Source organism: Lissotriton helveticus, chromosome 3_1, assembly GCF_964261635.1.
Source record: "Lissotriton helveticus chromosome 3_1, aLisHel1.1, whole genome shotgun sequence".
In the NCBI taxonomy this organism is placed as follows: Eukaryota; Metazoa; Chordata; class Amphibia; order Caudata; family Salamandridae; genus Lissotriton; species Lissotriton helveticus.
Window position 1 is genome coordinate 1,599,000,783 of NC_136061.1, and position 14,420 is coordinate 1,599,015,202.

General features: G+C 45.1%; 1 protein-coding gene across 3 annotated transcripts in view; it reads right to left on the reverse strand.

Annotated features, from left to right (window-relative positions):
- TTC12 (tetratricopeptide repeat domain 12) overlaps positions 1–14,420 on the reverse strand; it is a 317,573-nt gene that overhangs the window by 158,475 nt on the left and 144,678 nt on the right. The window lies entirely within an intron of this gene.

Below are 14,420 nucleotides of genomic sequence, written 5' to 3' on the forward strand. Positions count from 1 at the left end.
TGGAAGGGGGCATATGTGAGCATTTTTTCCCTTTTAATAGATAAGGCAGAAAGGGATGAGGCACGGAAGAACAAAGAATGGACACATCATAAAGAGTAGTCAAACATAACTTTGAAATACAGGGTAGAAGAGAACTTGGCCAATTGGATACAAGGCTTCACTATATACATGGCAGTCATGTTGGAGCGTTTTCCAGAGGTTGGGTCTGAAATGGCATGTTACCAGAATAGGATCACCATCGCACATGCAACAAAGGGGGGTGATGGGTGGAAGGAATATGATAAGGAATTTAGAAGGGCAAAGGCGCAGGACCCATCGTTAGGATGGAACCAGACTGATATGTTTTTTCATTTAAAACATTTAGTCCAGGGCCCATCGGACACTCTACAAGGGCAGACACAAGAAATTGGGCGTTTTCAGCACTATAGGGCGGGCCCTGCCAGTAAGGCGGGGCGTATTGCAGGGGGCACGGGGAGAAAGGGTGTCTGTTTTGATTTCAACAAGAGAACCTGCAATAGAGCACCAGGTACATGTAGGTTCAAGCATTCCTGTGGTTTCTGTGGTAACACGTCCCACCCTGAGTCCAATTGTTTCAAGAAATCCAAAGAGATAGGGGTCAAGAAAAAGGAATGAGGAGGCACCCCTAGAAAAGGCTAGATCCCCGATGAATGTCGGCACCATGATTCGCTGGTTAAACATGTACAACTGCCCTGAGGCTGCAAGGACAATCAGGGAGGGGTTTGTAGAAGGTTTCAGGATACCGGCGCAGGGCTACAATGGGGTGGCACACAGCAGGAACCAGCTCTCGTTAGGTCCAATAAGGGCATAGCAGCAGCAAAAATTCAGAAGGAAGTAAAACTGGGTAGAATGTCAGGCCCATTTGACAACATCCCAATGGATGACTTTGTATGCTTACCACGTTATTGGCGAAATCTGACATTGAATCCGCATTCAGACTACTGCCTGTGCACCCTTTAGACTTCCACCTGTTGGGGTTCAAATTCCAAGGAAAGTATTACGTGGACAAATGTATGCCAATGGGTTGCTCAGTATCCTGTGTCTATTTTGAGAAATGTAGCTCTTTTCTAGAGTGGGTTTTCAGGAGGGACACGGGCCACCAATGGGTGCTACATCACCTTGCCGATTTTCTTTTCATGGGTGCACCAGGCTCGGGGGAATGCAGGGCAGCATTATCAAAGTTCTGTGCCCTCGTGCACGGCAGGCTTGTGAAGCAGCACACTCTAGCAGTTTATAAGTTAAAATCCTAACATAGAACAGTGACCTGTTGCCATCTAAGAGCTGCATGCAAACAGCAAGGTATAAATTAGAGCATTATCGGTTTTCCCCCCAGTCTTTGATTATCCTAATGTTGCAAAAAAGAGTTCTTTTGGAAAGAAATCAATTCTGATTAGTAAGGAAAACCCCCAACCATGGTATTGCGTTTTAAATTCTGAGTTGGTGTTTGTCCAGACCCATCAATATTAAACTATACTGCCTACTAGTATGCTTATCATGTGACTTCTACACCTTTTAGTCCTTTGTCTTATGTAACATTTCCTATACCATGATTTACACATGTATAATTGAATGTCTCTTTGTAGTGTGTGATGTAAAGTGCTCTGCAACCCTACACTGGTATGAGTGGCGCTGTAAATCAAATTAAATGCATCTGAGAGAGAGTGTGGTTATGGAGACCTGAGGGGCACTGTTAAAGGGTGGAATTGAGGGAATCCGTGCCGGGGGTGGCCATTGGGGGTCACCAACAAACATTGTTGCACAGGAAGCCACCAGCGCTAAAGCCGGCCCTGCCCTTGAGGCCAGCCCGCATCACCCAATGGTACCTCCATTGGCCTTGTTTCAGCAGTGGCAGCTACAACTCACCAGGGATTGTCAATGCAGGATTTGCACGCACAACAAACTAAGTTTGCAAACTTCACATTCTCTCTGCTTCATGCACAAGCACTTTTAAGATGCGCCGCCTGCTTTGGGGCCACTGGAATTACGCAGCAAAAAAGACAAAATTGCGCCGCAGTGTTGACTAAATTATGCAGCAAAAAAAGGCTGCAGTATATTTTCTGACGCTTTATTATTTTGACATTTTTACACATGCTAACAGTCTCTGGAAAGATTTTGCCTTTTTAGTACCAGTGTAAAATACAAATGCAGCAGTGAGAAAGGTGATCAGTTAACCTTTGCAAAGGGCTGTCCACTCCGCAGCAACACCAGTCACATTGTTTAGTAACTTTTGATCCGTTTGAGCTACAATTTATTAGTTAAAATCGTTAGATTATGTAGCAGATGTTGTATTATGTGGCAAAAATGGCAGAGCCATAATTATATAGAAAGCTTTTGCAAACTATGATATTTATCCCATTCATGTTTGAACTGTTCTTGTGGAAAAAAGGAGAAGTGCTGATGACAGAAACTCCATGGCTCACAGACAAATAGCTTGTGCTGAGCGTATTTGGGACATTCTGTGATTGGAAACATATCCCATTTTGTGATTATATTTTAATTTCAATAACTCATATTAAACCTTAAATAAAGATGTGTATCCATTGATTGAATTAAATAACATAATAAGCTGTAACTGGTCAGTGAAATGCCAAACAAATAGAAAAAATTGGGATATTTTGTGTATTCTGGCCACACCTCCGCTGTCTTTAAAAATGTAATCTTATTTGAGGTTTCAACTGAATTGAATTGATTTGAAGTGAATTGAATTGATTTAGTTGCTTTTAAAATGTTGTGGTGTTCGATGTCTACATAGTTGTATTTGCTGCAGCACTTTATTTAGGCTACACTCGAACACGGAACTTAGCATTTGGGTGTGGGCTAATCTGCTTTCCTTACCGAGGGGGGGTGTGCCGGGGGCGAGCTGACTACCGTTGCCGCCGCTGCCACTTTCCCATTCTCACGCTGTGTCTTCGGTCCGCCACTATTTCGCCAATTGCACGGAGAGACACTGCCTCTCCCCTTCCTGCCACACGACAACTTCCGCATCCGGCCAGCAATATAATGCAGAAGCTGAGCCGGATGCGAGCAGTGGACACGCGCAGCTGGCGCGCCGAATGCGTGCCTAAGGCAAAGCCCGTCTGCGCCTGACCGGGACCAGGGGCCAGGAACCATGCACCATCACCAACAGGTCGGCATATTTACACTAGGAGACAACTTTTAGAGCTAAGGCCATTAAATCCCCCTCTGTGTGTATTGAAGATGGACCCTATCCACCTACCTGTGCCTAGCAGAACGTGTCAGCACTGCGGATTTAGGTTGCCCGCTCCCAAGGACAAGTCCCTTAGGTCTCACCACTCCCATAATACAACTTGGCATCTTGGATTGGTTAAAGCCCGGTCAATCCCCAGACATGCCTTAGACATCAGGACTATGTTAGAAGAGGACTCCTTCGATGTTCTATTTATTATGGAGACCTGGCTCAAGGGTAGCTCCGGGTCAGATATTAATCTAGCACTCAATTCAATTCAATTTGACTTTATTCGGTTAAAAGAATAATAACCATAAAAGTACATAAAAAAAGCAGTTCATAATAATACAATATCAGTACATTGTGCAGAAAATTCAAGTACAACATGGATTAAGTTTAAGTATACATATGGGACCCCTTCCCAGCAGATAGGTATAATCCGCCTTTGATCTTATTGTCGGGATATATGTGGTGCTTTGGGTAAAAGTCATGTAAGTCCCACACAGATATGGGGCCGTCTCCTTTCTGGGGCCGGTTGGATCGTAGATAGGGGACAGTGTTCCTATTTCTAAATTTCACTAGGACCAAATCCCCACTGATGTCTTTTGTTAAAGGCCCTAGCCAGCCCACCCTTCTGACACAAAGGATTCCACCGTCGTGATTGGGTGCAAGTGGTCTATTTTTAGATAGCCAGAATATAACCTTATTTAGAAGTTCCTGGCGTCCTTCGGGTTTCCCGTGGGAGGGTGCCGGTATTCCTGAGAGAACAAGAACAAATGGGGCGGCTTCTGGGGGTAGATGTATAAATTCTGCACTTTTTGGGTCCACTCTGGCGACAGTACTCTTAATAAACCCAGATTTGGGGGCGACTTTAGGGACAGTTATATTAGGAAGTTGTGGAGAAGTCTGGGCATATTTACTTATGTTAATAGACAAAGGAGCATTGGGGGTAATAGATAGGTCAGATCCATTGGGTATTACCTTCTTAGTAAAGGACGGAGAATTGATTTTAGTGTTTTTCTCTTTTATTATAGTAGTAGCCGGAGGGGCTCTTCCCCCATTAGACGGATCTTTGATAATTGATGGATAGTTGGCTTGAATGATTTTCTCTATACCTGTTAATCTATCACCCAAGACATTAATTTTTTCTACCAATGGTGATACGATGGAATTTAACAGTAGCTCTAGCTGAGACAGTAGAGGGAAATAGGGAGAAGGTACTTGGTCTTCACATTTTCCAGTCTCCACCGTAATTAAGGTGGGATTAGTGACTGGTGATGTAGGACCAACACACATTTTTGGTAATTTCGGATGATTCCCGCTGTCATTAGACCCGTCGTACTTCCTTTTAGCATTTGAGCCCTGAAACAATGCAATACCTTGGGTATTATCTATTAGAGATGGTAGAGAAAGGTCACAAGGTTTCCTATTAGGGGTAATGGTACTAGTGCTTTTTACGGGGGATGGTGATGCCACAGGGGCATACTTAGTGCCACATAAAGCGTTTATTTCCTCCCAAAGAGAGAAGTTCTGCGGACTATCAGGGATCAATGGGGGAGATTGCCTAGTTACTATTGATTGGCGCAGCTCATTCTCCTCTTCACTAGTAGTGGGCTGAGTTCTACTGGTCACGGTAAAGTTTAGAGACCCTTGACCTGGGTCGCGCTGTAAAAGAGATTTCTTATAAGTCCCCTTGCGTGACATAATACAGTGTGGTAATATTTAAACGGTGAAGATGGCTTACAGGGGAAAATACACTGTCCGCAGGGTGTTGATGTATAGTTCAAAACAGTGTACCTCCTCTTGTCGCCGATCCAAGGGGGGTGGCCCGTCCCGTCCTCCTCTGGCCTCTGAGGGCCACAGAGGGCCCGCCCTTTGCCCGGGCTTAGCCCGGCGTCCCGCGAGGGAGGGCTGACGGTAGTTTTATGCGCCTCCTGGCGCTAGGATTGATCACGTGGTTCTCTGGGCTGCTGGGGCTTGTATTTTCCCTAGCCTGCACTCCACGCACGGCCAGTGCATCCCCTGATGGTAGTGGGAGCGGGCAGCGGGAGGCAGGCAGGCGGCGATCCCAGAGGTTCAAAATGGTCAGAAGTCCTCCACCCGGTCTCCCAGCGGCAACAGGAAGTTCCCGGATGCTCCCCCCCGCTCAGCAGGGCTGACGGTAGTTGTATGCGCCTCCTGGCTCTAGGATTGATCACGTGGTTCTCTGGGCTGCTGGGGCTTGTATTTTCCCTAGCCTGCACTCCACGCACGGCCAGCGCGTCCCCTGATGGTAGTGGGAGCGGGCAGCGGGAGGCAGGCAGGCGGCGATCACAGAGGTTCAAAATGGTCAGAAGTCCTCCACCCGGTCTCCCAGCGGCAACAGGCAAGTTCCCGGATGCTCCCCCCGCTCAGCAGGGCTGACGGTAGTTTTATGCGCCTCCTGGCGCTAGGATTGATCACGTGGTTCTCTGGGCTGCTGTGGCTTGTATTTTCCCTAGCCTGCACTCCACGCACGGCCAGCGCGTCCCCTGATGGTAGTGGGAGCGGGCAGCGGGAGGCAGGCAGGCGGCGATCCCAGAGGTTCAAAATGGTCAGAAGTCCTCCACCTGGTCTCCCAGCGGCAACAGGCAAGTTCCCGGATGCTCCATCCTGGATACCATATTCACAGATTAGATCGAGAGAATAAACCGGAGGGTGGAGTTGCCATTATCTTAAAAACTGCCTTCAAGTGCACCATGATCCCACTCTCTCTTCCAGAGTGCGAGAGTACGCAGTTCCACATCACTCTCTCTCCCTCCTATACCCACTCTGGTATCCTTGTTTATAGAACTCCGGGCCCCTGTCCCACTTTCTTAGAGGTACTGCCGGATACCTTAGCCAATTTATCCCTAGCGAAAAATTCCTTCACCTTGTTAGGCGATTTTAATCTTCATTTTGAAGCACTGGAGGCAACCCCCATAAAGATTACAAGATGATCTGGAGGCTCTTGATTTTACACAACTGATCTCCACTCCCACTCATGATAAAGGACATACGTTGGACCTTATATTCTCTAATGACCCCCAGGTCACGATATCAGAGGTCATCCCAGTCTCGTGGTCTGATCACTGTCTTATCCGGTTTGGGCTAGCCAAACCTGCTAAACAAACTAGGGATAAGGGGGAATCCACGATAACCAGGAGCTGTTCAATGGTCGACACAGATGCTTGGTCATCCACCCTAATGAACACATTGTTCCAACATGGATGGCAGTCCAGAGGAGGACTTCAAGAAATGGGAAAACTGGATTAGCCAGTCTCTGGAGGTGTGTGCCCCACTAGAAAAAATGCCTAAACAAAAACATCAGAAAAGCACCATGGTTCAATTAACATTTGCTATCATTGAAGAAGGAATGCAAGAGATTAGAAAGGGATTGGAGAAAGGACTTCAACCCCCCCCCCCAAATAAATCAACTACAAATCCTCTATCAGATGCTACCATAAAGAACTAAAACTGACACAAGCTAAATTCTACGAGGAGAAAATCTCCCAGGGACTTAACTCCCAAAAGGAACTCTTCAGAGTAGTCAAAAATCCGACCACTCCCTAAGAAACCAACGGACCTCCAATGGTCACGATTGAAAGATGCAATCTAATAGCCTCTTTCTTTCACAAAAAAGTGGCGGATATTTATGGGCTCATTCAGAACACCACCCAGCCCGCTCAAGAAGAACCCCACAGGAATAGCGTTCCAGCCTCCACCCCTAACCTGACTCATTTTCCTCGACTGGAGGACGATGTGACCCTTAAGCTGCTTAGGTCCATCAAATCAGGCTCCCCGTTAGATTCGGCGCCCCCGCACACCATTCTCAAGGTGAATGAGGACATTCTTTCCCCACCTAGTGAAGATTCTTAACAAATCACTTGACACAGGGTCGGTCCCACGAGCATGGAAGCATGCCATAATAAGACCCATTCTAAAAAAAATACAGCTGGACCCAGACACACTTGGTAACCTATAACCCATTTCACTTCTCCCCCTCCTTGGCAAACTCCGAGAAAGGCATGTCAACCATACTTAAGTCAACTATCTGGAGGAGAACAAGCTACTCCGCCCCACACAGATGGGTTTCCACGCCCTTCATAGTACAGAAGAAGTGCTCGTGGTAGTCACCGAGGAACTGAAATTCATACTAGACAAGGGAGGGTCAGCCGCCATAAAACTGCTCGATCTCAGCACGGCAGTTGGTACCGTCATCCACGCCATACTAAAAAACAGACTGAGAGAAATAGGTATCCAGAACAAAGCGATGAAGTGGCTAAAAGCTCCTTTCTGGACGACTGATCTATCAAAGTGATGAATCATGACTGTCTCTCAGATAGCCTGCCTATGAAATTTGGACTACCTCAGGGCTCCTTCTAGAGCCCCACGATTTTTAATATATACATCAGACAGCTAGCCACCATTATGCCGGAGTTTGGCATAGTAGGAGTATTGTATGCTGACGACACCCAGCTGATTGTCTTTCTGTCCAAAGACCACAACCAAGGCAACATGCAATTGGGTCCTTGCCTAAACAAACTGTTGCACTGGATGTCAAACTGTTAGCTAAATTCTCACACCTAATTCCAAAACTATGGAACAAGTTGCCTCAGGACCTTACAGAGCTACAAAATGAAATGGCATTCAGAAACAAAACTGAAGACCTGGCTATTCCCCCTAAAACTCTAATAGGCTTCTCCTCCTATCACAGCTATCATCGTCAGTACGGAGAAGCCTTAGGGTAGCCATGCGCTGTATAAATCCTCAAATCAAACCTCTGACTCCGACCACTCATCCAGTTCTCTGGTTATTCCCGCCCTTTGATTCTCCACCCACAGGTCCCCTACTTTTTTTCCCCACTTCGACCACTGAACGTATAAGATTATTAAACTTCCTAATACTTTAATCAGTGATATAGACATGACAGTACTCACGAAAAGCTACACTGGTTCTTGCAGGGAAGTTAAAATCAAACATGTTTGGTGAGTCATATCTCATGAAAGCGTAAAGGATTACTTTTGTTCAAGAAACTGCTGTATTTTCTAAAGCACTGGTGTTCATTTTGCCTCAGTACTTTATAATTCCAGTTTAATAATCACGCTACTGTAAGAGCTGCAAGAAACGCCTTTAATTGCACATATATCCTGCCTAATTTGCTTCTTTTTCCAGAGTAATTCAGCCATTTCCACCACATAATTTAGTCATGTAGGGCCACTGAATTCCAACAGCCTAGCTAAAATAGCACCACCGAGCCATAGCTGCTATTCAGGAACGCTGCACGTGCAGACTCTTAAAAAAACACAAAAAGAAAAAAACTCACCAACTTGGGGTTAACCAACGCTGAAACATCTAATCAAATCCTTAGATACAGACATTTACCCCAGAAATCCAATATCCGCTATTGAAGCCTTAATGAGAGCAAATTGCTGTACTTCGAACTGTGTGGTCTCTCTTTCATCTACTGCCACAGAGGTAACTCAAAATTGATTAATGAGACGTGCACAGCAATCAGAAATAAGTAACTCAGACATCCCAGCAAATAGGTTCATATCCCTGCGCTACCAAGCAATCCCCGCCCTTTCACCCCTTATCCAGGAGACTTTTTTAGAAGGAATTAAACCAGGCCTATTGTATACTCTCGTGGGATCAGGTTTGTAAATGTAGTAGCCAGAGAAATTCTGAATTTCTTGGGATTATGGTGTTCTCTGAGAACCCTTCAATGCATTGAACAGTTCTTGGTTTACCTGATTCAGCTCAGTTTGCAAATGTAAGGTATTTGTGTGGATACAAAATACATTTGTTATATCTTTGAACGACTTCATAAACAGTCCCATAATAGCTTATTATTTAAGGGCCCCTTTTTGCTGCAGTTCTGCTGCAAATGGCAAAAGTAGCGATCAATTAACTAAACTGTGTTCATTTGATCGACTTCAGAAAGATGAAAGTCGGAGTAGAGCTTGCTTAGATTTCAAAACAGTAATCCCCTGGTGGCATTCAGATGTTAGTATTGGGTGCTTACCCATTAGCCCTCCTTGCCGGTTATAATGGTTTATGGTCATAAATGATGGTAAAGGAGTTGACATTTTGCAGCAGAAAAGCACCTACTCACAATTACAGCTAGTGCTGGCACTTTGGGGTGATACTCCCAGGCTCATGGCTGGCAGCAGATGGGGGCATTAAATCCTCATGGAAACCAGTGGTTCTTACGCTGCTTCTTAGCACTCAAGTTGGTCTACTGTTTATTTCAGCGGCTTATATGGTGCACAATAATGTAAGTCCACAAAGGATTTGTGACACAGGGTCGGAAAACTTCTTAAAGGTGTGCATCTTTCCAAAGTAATTCTTGAATTTTTCAAAACTTCCTGAAAGATAGTTTCTTTTCAAGCACTTTCTGAAATAGTTGTAGAGTTTCAGTCCATACTTAAAGACAGCAAGATGTTTTTTACCCCCTCAAACTTTCACGTTTTCAATCCTTCCCTGAAGATAATCAGCTTTTCCAACACTTTCTTGCCGGAAGATTCTTAGTTTCTATGAAGCATCCTTGATGGTTGTGAGCTTTTCAGAACCTTCCACCTGCTCCTCATATTTGTTGGGGCCCTGTCACTCCCATGTCCCGAGCCCTGGGCAGAACTTTGATTACGCGGGAGTAATCCGAGTAATTTCGGTAATTCTGCGTTACTCTTTGACATGGAATTCCCGATATTCACGCGAATATGCCTGCTCGCGTAACTAATAGCAATCTGGGGGAATAAAATCCTTCTGCGAGCAGCCGTTTGCACTCAATATTCATGTTCAGCTACATTTAGCGCTAAATGCTGGCAATAAATTGAGAGAAACTCCTAACCCAAGAGCACATTTAGTGAGTGTGGCTGCTTGCATTCGCTATTCACTTTCTGTTGCATTTATCACTATTTCCAAGCACAAAATGCATCCGTGCGTCCATTTTGGATGCAAAAAGGCATTTTTCTTCTAAGAAATAGAACTAAACGCAGAATTAAACCTCTCGTATTAATCAAGCATAATGTTAGACTTTTTAAGTAATTCCACTTGATATGATCTCCGCAATTACGCCTACCCCTAATTTTCCTACAGATATTCATAGGCTTTGGATTGAATGGCGGTCTTCTGAGAGCTTACTTCACCCCACCCTCTTGCACCGCAGATATTGCAAGGGCTGTATTATGCCGCTGCCACCGACTACAGTGGGAATGGTCATCACCAAGCTACTAATCTACACCTACTCGGATTAAGCATGAGACCGTAGGTCAGGAGACGGGGCAAGAAGCATTTACTGTTCCAAGGATTTTGATTTTATTGTTTCACAGTCATGCGCACACTCCATTCTGGTCAGCAGAGGGTTTTGCAAAAATAGCATTTTCATGGATTTCTGCCCTCCCCATTCATAAGACTTTGTATCAGCTTCAAAGTACTTTAGTGGTGCTTTGTAATATCGTTAGGAACAATATATTTGCATTCATACGCCTGATAATGAACATGGATAAGTCACAATATCCTTTCGCTGGCTTCATTTTAGGCGTGCTTAGTATTATTTCCTGATTAATAGCTAGTCCTTTAAGCAAGAGAGGGTCTGTACCAGTAGTTCTCTTGTTACTAAAAATAAAATTTGCAAATAGCTCAGCATGCCTAAAAGATCCCCATTCCTTGGTCAGAGAGTTTTCTGCGTGGTCATTGTGAACCCTACTCAACCCGCTTGGATGGCGCGGCTGGGCAGGCTAGTAGTGTTACACACTGTTGCCTTTAGTGCGTGAACAATGATGTGTGTTCTTGTTCACAGACCCTGTCCTGGCCATGGTGTAGATCCCGCCAGCCCAAAGCACGCCCAGGATGGAGGGAGCTGGAACGGTACAGGTCACCACTCCATTACCTGGCAGGGTGGCAGCTGGGCACATGCAATACTGTTCAGGCTGGTAGTATACTGGCACGGGTAGGGTGCCACTGATCACAGATAAACAGCCTGCTCCAACCAATCTCACCCCAGTAAAAGATCTGCCAGCAGTGAAAAACCGAGCACAAAGAAGGGGTGTGCACAAGATATTTACCCTGTCACAACACTCAGAGCTCTGGCCAGGGACCAGGGTTCGATTCCCGCCTCGGCGGGTCTCGGGCTCATTAATTCCGCTGACCGGATATTCTCGTCTCCACAACGGCCCCCACAACGCGAGGGATGCCTGGTCTGCACCATGGGGGTGCCCAGGAATGGACACTTCACAGGGAAAGCCAGGAAGGGTTCCCTTGCGGTATTCGTACAAGCGCCGGGAAACCCACTGCGGGTAGCTGTGCGCTATACAAGTACAAACACATTTACATTTACTGGTGAAGATATCATTCTGGTGATCTCTAACCACTGTGCCACGGCAACATCCACGTCTTGGCCTGGGCAGGCAAAAGTAAAACACCTCAGGGCTGTCACCTACAGCACACTGAAAGTGCCAGTTCCACAGACACAAGTGCTTGTTGCACTCACCGGCACAGGCACAGGGCCAGTCTCGCATTTCTGACGAGTTCCCAGAAATAAACTTTAGCACCACTGCACAAGTGCTGAGGCAACCAAAAAACCCGCTGAGTCTTTTACAGTAAGCAAACATGATCTGGAACACAAAAGCATTTGTGAGGATTGGATATTTCTGGAGCACATCTATCTTTGCTGAAAGGTCTTTTGAAAATCTAAGCAAACTGCTCGCTGCACGGTTCTGCATATTCCTATTGTGGGATATTATCTCTGCTTTGATTAATGGAAATCACCGACAAAAGGTTGCGGCATCGTCGGGTGCAGATGGCGACAGCTCATAAGTCAGAGCAGCCATCAGCATCAGTCAAGATCGTGTCAAACGACTATGCAGAAATACAGTATGACAACAAAAAAGGTCCAACTGATGTATTATCTTCGGAGAGAATAGAACCCTTCGCCCTGGAAACACGAGCAGAGCAATTGATCTTTCTAAAAGGACAAGCAGCGTGTTGCAGGGGGGCATGTCCCTTTCAAATTATTGCACTCTGGTGACAGGCGCTTGGAATTACTTTTTGTTGCTTGTCAAGGTTCCTCAAGGTTGTGCCTGCCTAAGGTCCCATTTATATCTCATGGATACTGAACGTGAATATACAGAAGCCACCCGAGATGGGCCACTGCCTCAGCAGAGAGATATCCTAAAACACTCGACCAATAGCAGTGCTTAATTTGTAAAATATTAAGTGCCGGGGCTCTGACCAGGAGGCCCTTCACCTTGCACCACCGATCACCCTGTCATTGCTGCCAAAACAACTACTAACCATCTCTCTCGCATATAAATGCGACAGTTCAGATTATTTCAGGTCCCCAAATCTAAAGGAATGGCTGGGGAGGCATGTGTTAGCAATTTTAATCTATATTGCATTCCTAAACAACCGTTCTGCTCATCTCTAAATTAGATGAGCAGCGCCACCATGTGATAGACTGTTCGAAGTATGGTGTTGCCAATTAGGTGCTGGTGCTGAGCACTGGAAACCAATTAAGTGGCGAGCACCAGAAAGCACTGGCTCAAATTAAGCACTGACAATAGTGGCCCGTTTTGCAAAGCTTGATTAGTGAGGACTGGGTTCGTGAGAAGTGCCAGAAAACGTGCTGTCTGCAGTACAGGTGCAAACTCACAACAAGGGGCAGCACCTCACTGAGTCACAGATCGGTGGTTTCTAACCGCTGGTCCATCGTTCAATGCAGAGGGACTAGCAGTGCTTTTAAGGATGGGTCAGTCTTCCTTCTACAAGCGTGTTAAGTGTATGGCTGCCCCTGCCTTTGGAAAGATGGGTGAGAGCTCTCCTACGACTGTGCGCCCACTAGTAATAGGTACCCTTTAGAATTGTTCTTACTATGCAAAACTTTCTAGTTTATACACTATTAATGTGTTCCCCGACAGCCTGTTTGCACCTGCACCAGCATAGCTAATGCAGTGTAGGTGCAAAGGTGTACCTCAGGAAAAGCACACCTTTGTTTTGCACTGCGTCACTCCACCAACAGGATTGTGGAGTGACACAATGCAAGGGTGTGCTTTTCCCATTTTTCCCCATTTACCCCCATTTACCTCTACGGGATCATCGAAGGAACAGAGAGGCCCAATTTGCATTGTAGGCTTTGTCTAGAAATACTCTCGTATGTGTAGGTGTGACCACTTTCTCCACCGGCGGCGGCTCCTCCGCAATATAGTTATTTCTTAAATTCGTTTAACTTGTATATTTCTCTATGCTATTGGCATTTTGCTCCCTGTCCTTTGGACTACTATGCGATTCACTGATCAGTGGTCAGTTTGTAAGATGCTCAAACAATCCACTCATCCAAGAACAACTATTAGCAAAAAAGCAATACTTTAAGGAAGCAATCAATTTTGCTAAATGAACATAACACATCAGATTGCGTTTAGGATAACAAAGCATCTACTGACACCATAGGCTAAAATAGATTAGAAAGGATGACTCTCCCTGCAAAAGCAAAGACATTGTGATGGCTATTCCTTCACAAAACAGAGACAAGTTTAAATGCTACTGATACGGTTGTAATGTACTTCTACCCTACAACCTCAATTGCCACACCAAAGGTACTGCATGTTGCAAATGCATAAAAAGTCACTTCGCTAGGGTTTGCAGCGGACTAACAAATAAAAATGTTAATCTTGTCGAACCTCTGGAAGGAGAGGAAAATAAACTTGTATTTTAGTTGCAATATTACTTTAGATCAGGCGTCTCCAACATGTCAACAGTGAGATACCAGCAGTCCGGTGCTTGTCTTGGAGATAACAGTACACCTTTGAAACTCTGAACTTCAATTTCATTATGCTCAATGTTAACATATTTGGAGTGGTATTAAATTACATCTAAAAACACAATTTTCAGAGCTGCACTATATTTTATTTTCATTCCTTTCTCTTTCCTTTGTCTTTCTTTTGTCATTTCTCTTCACTTTCCCTCTTTATTTTTCTTCTTTCCTACTTATGTTGTCTCTCCTGCCCCTTGTTCATTCTTTCAACTTTCCCTTTTTCTCCTCTTTCTTACTCTCTTTTCTTTCTTTTACTCCCTTTCTCTCATTTCTCTTCCTTTCTCTCTTCCTTTACAACTTTCCATCTTCCTTGTCTCCTTTTGTTTTTCCCTTCACTCCTACCTTGCTTTCTTTCTTCATTCATTTCCTTTTTCCTCTCTCCTCCTTTCTTTATCCCTTTTAGTTCCA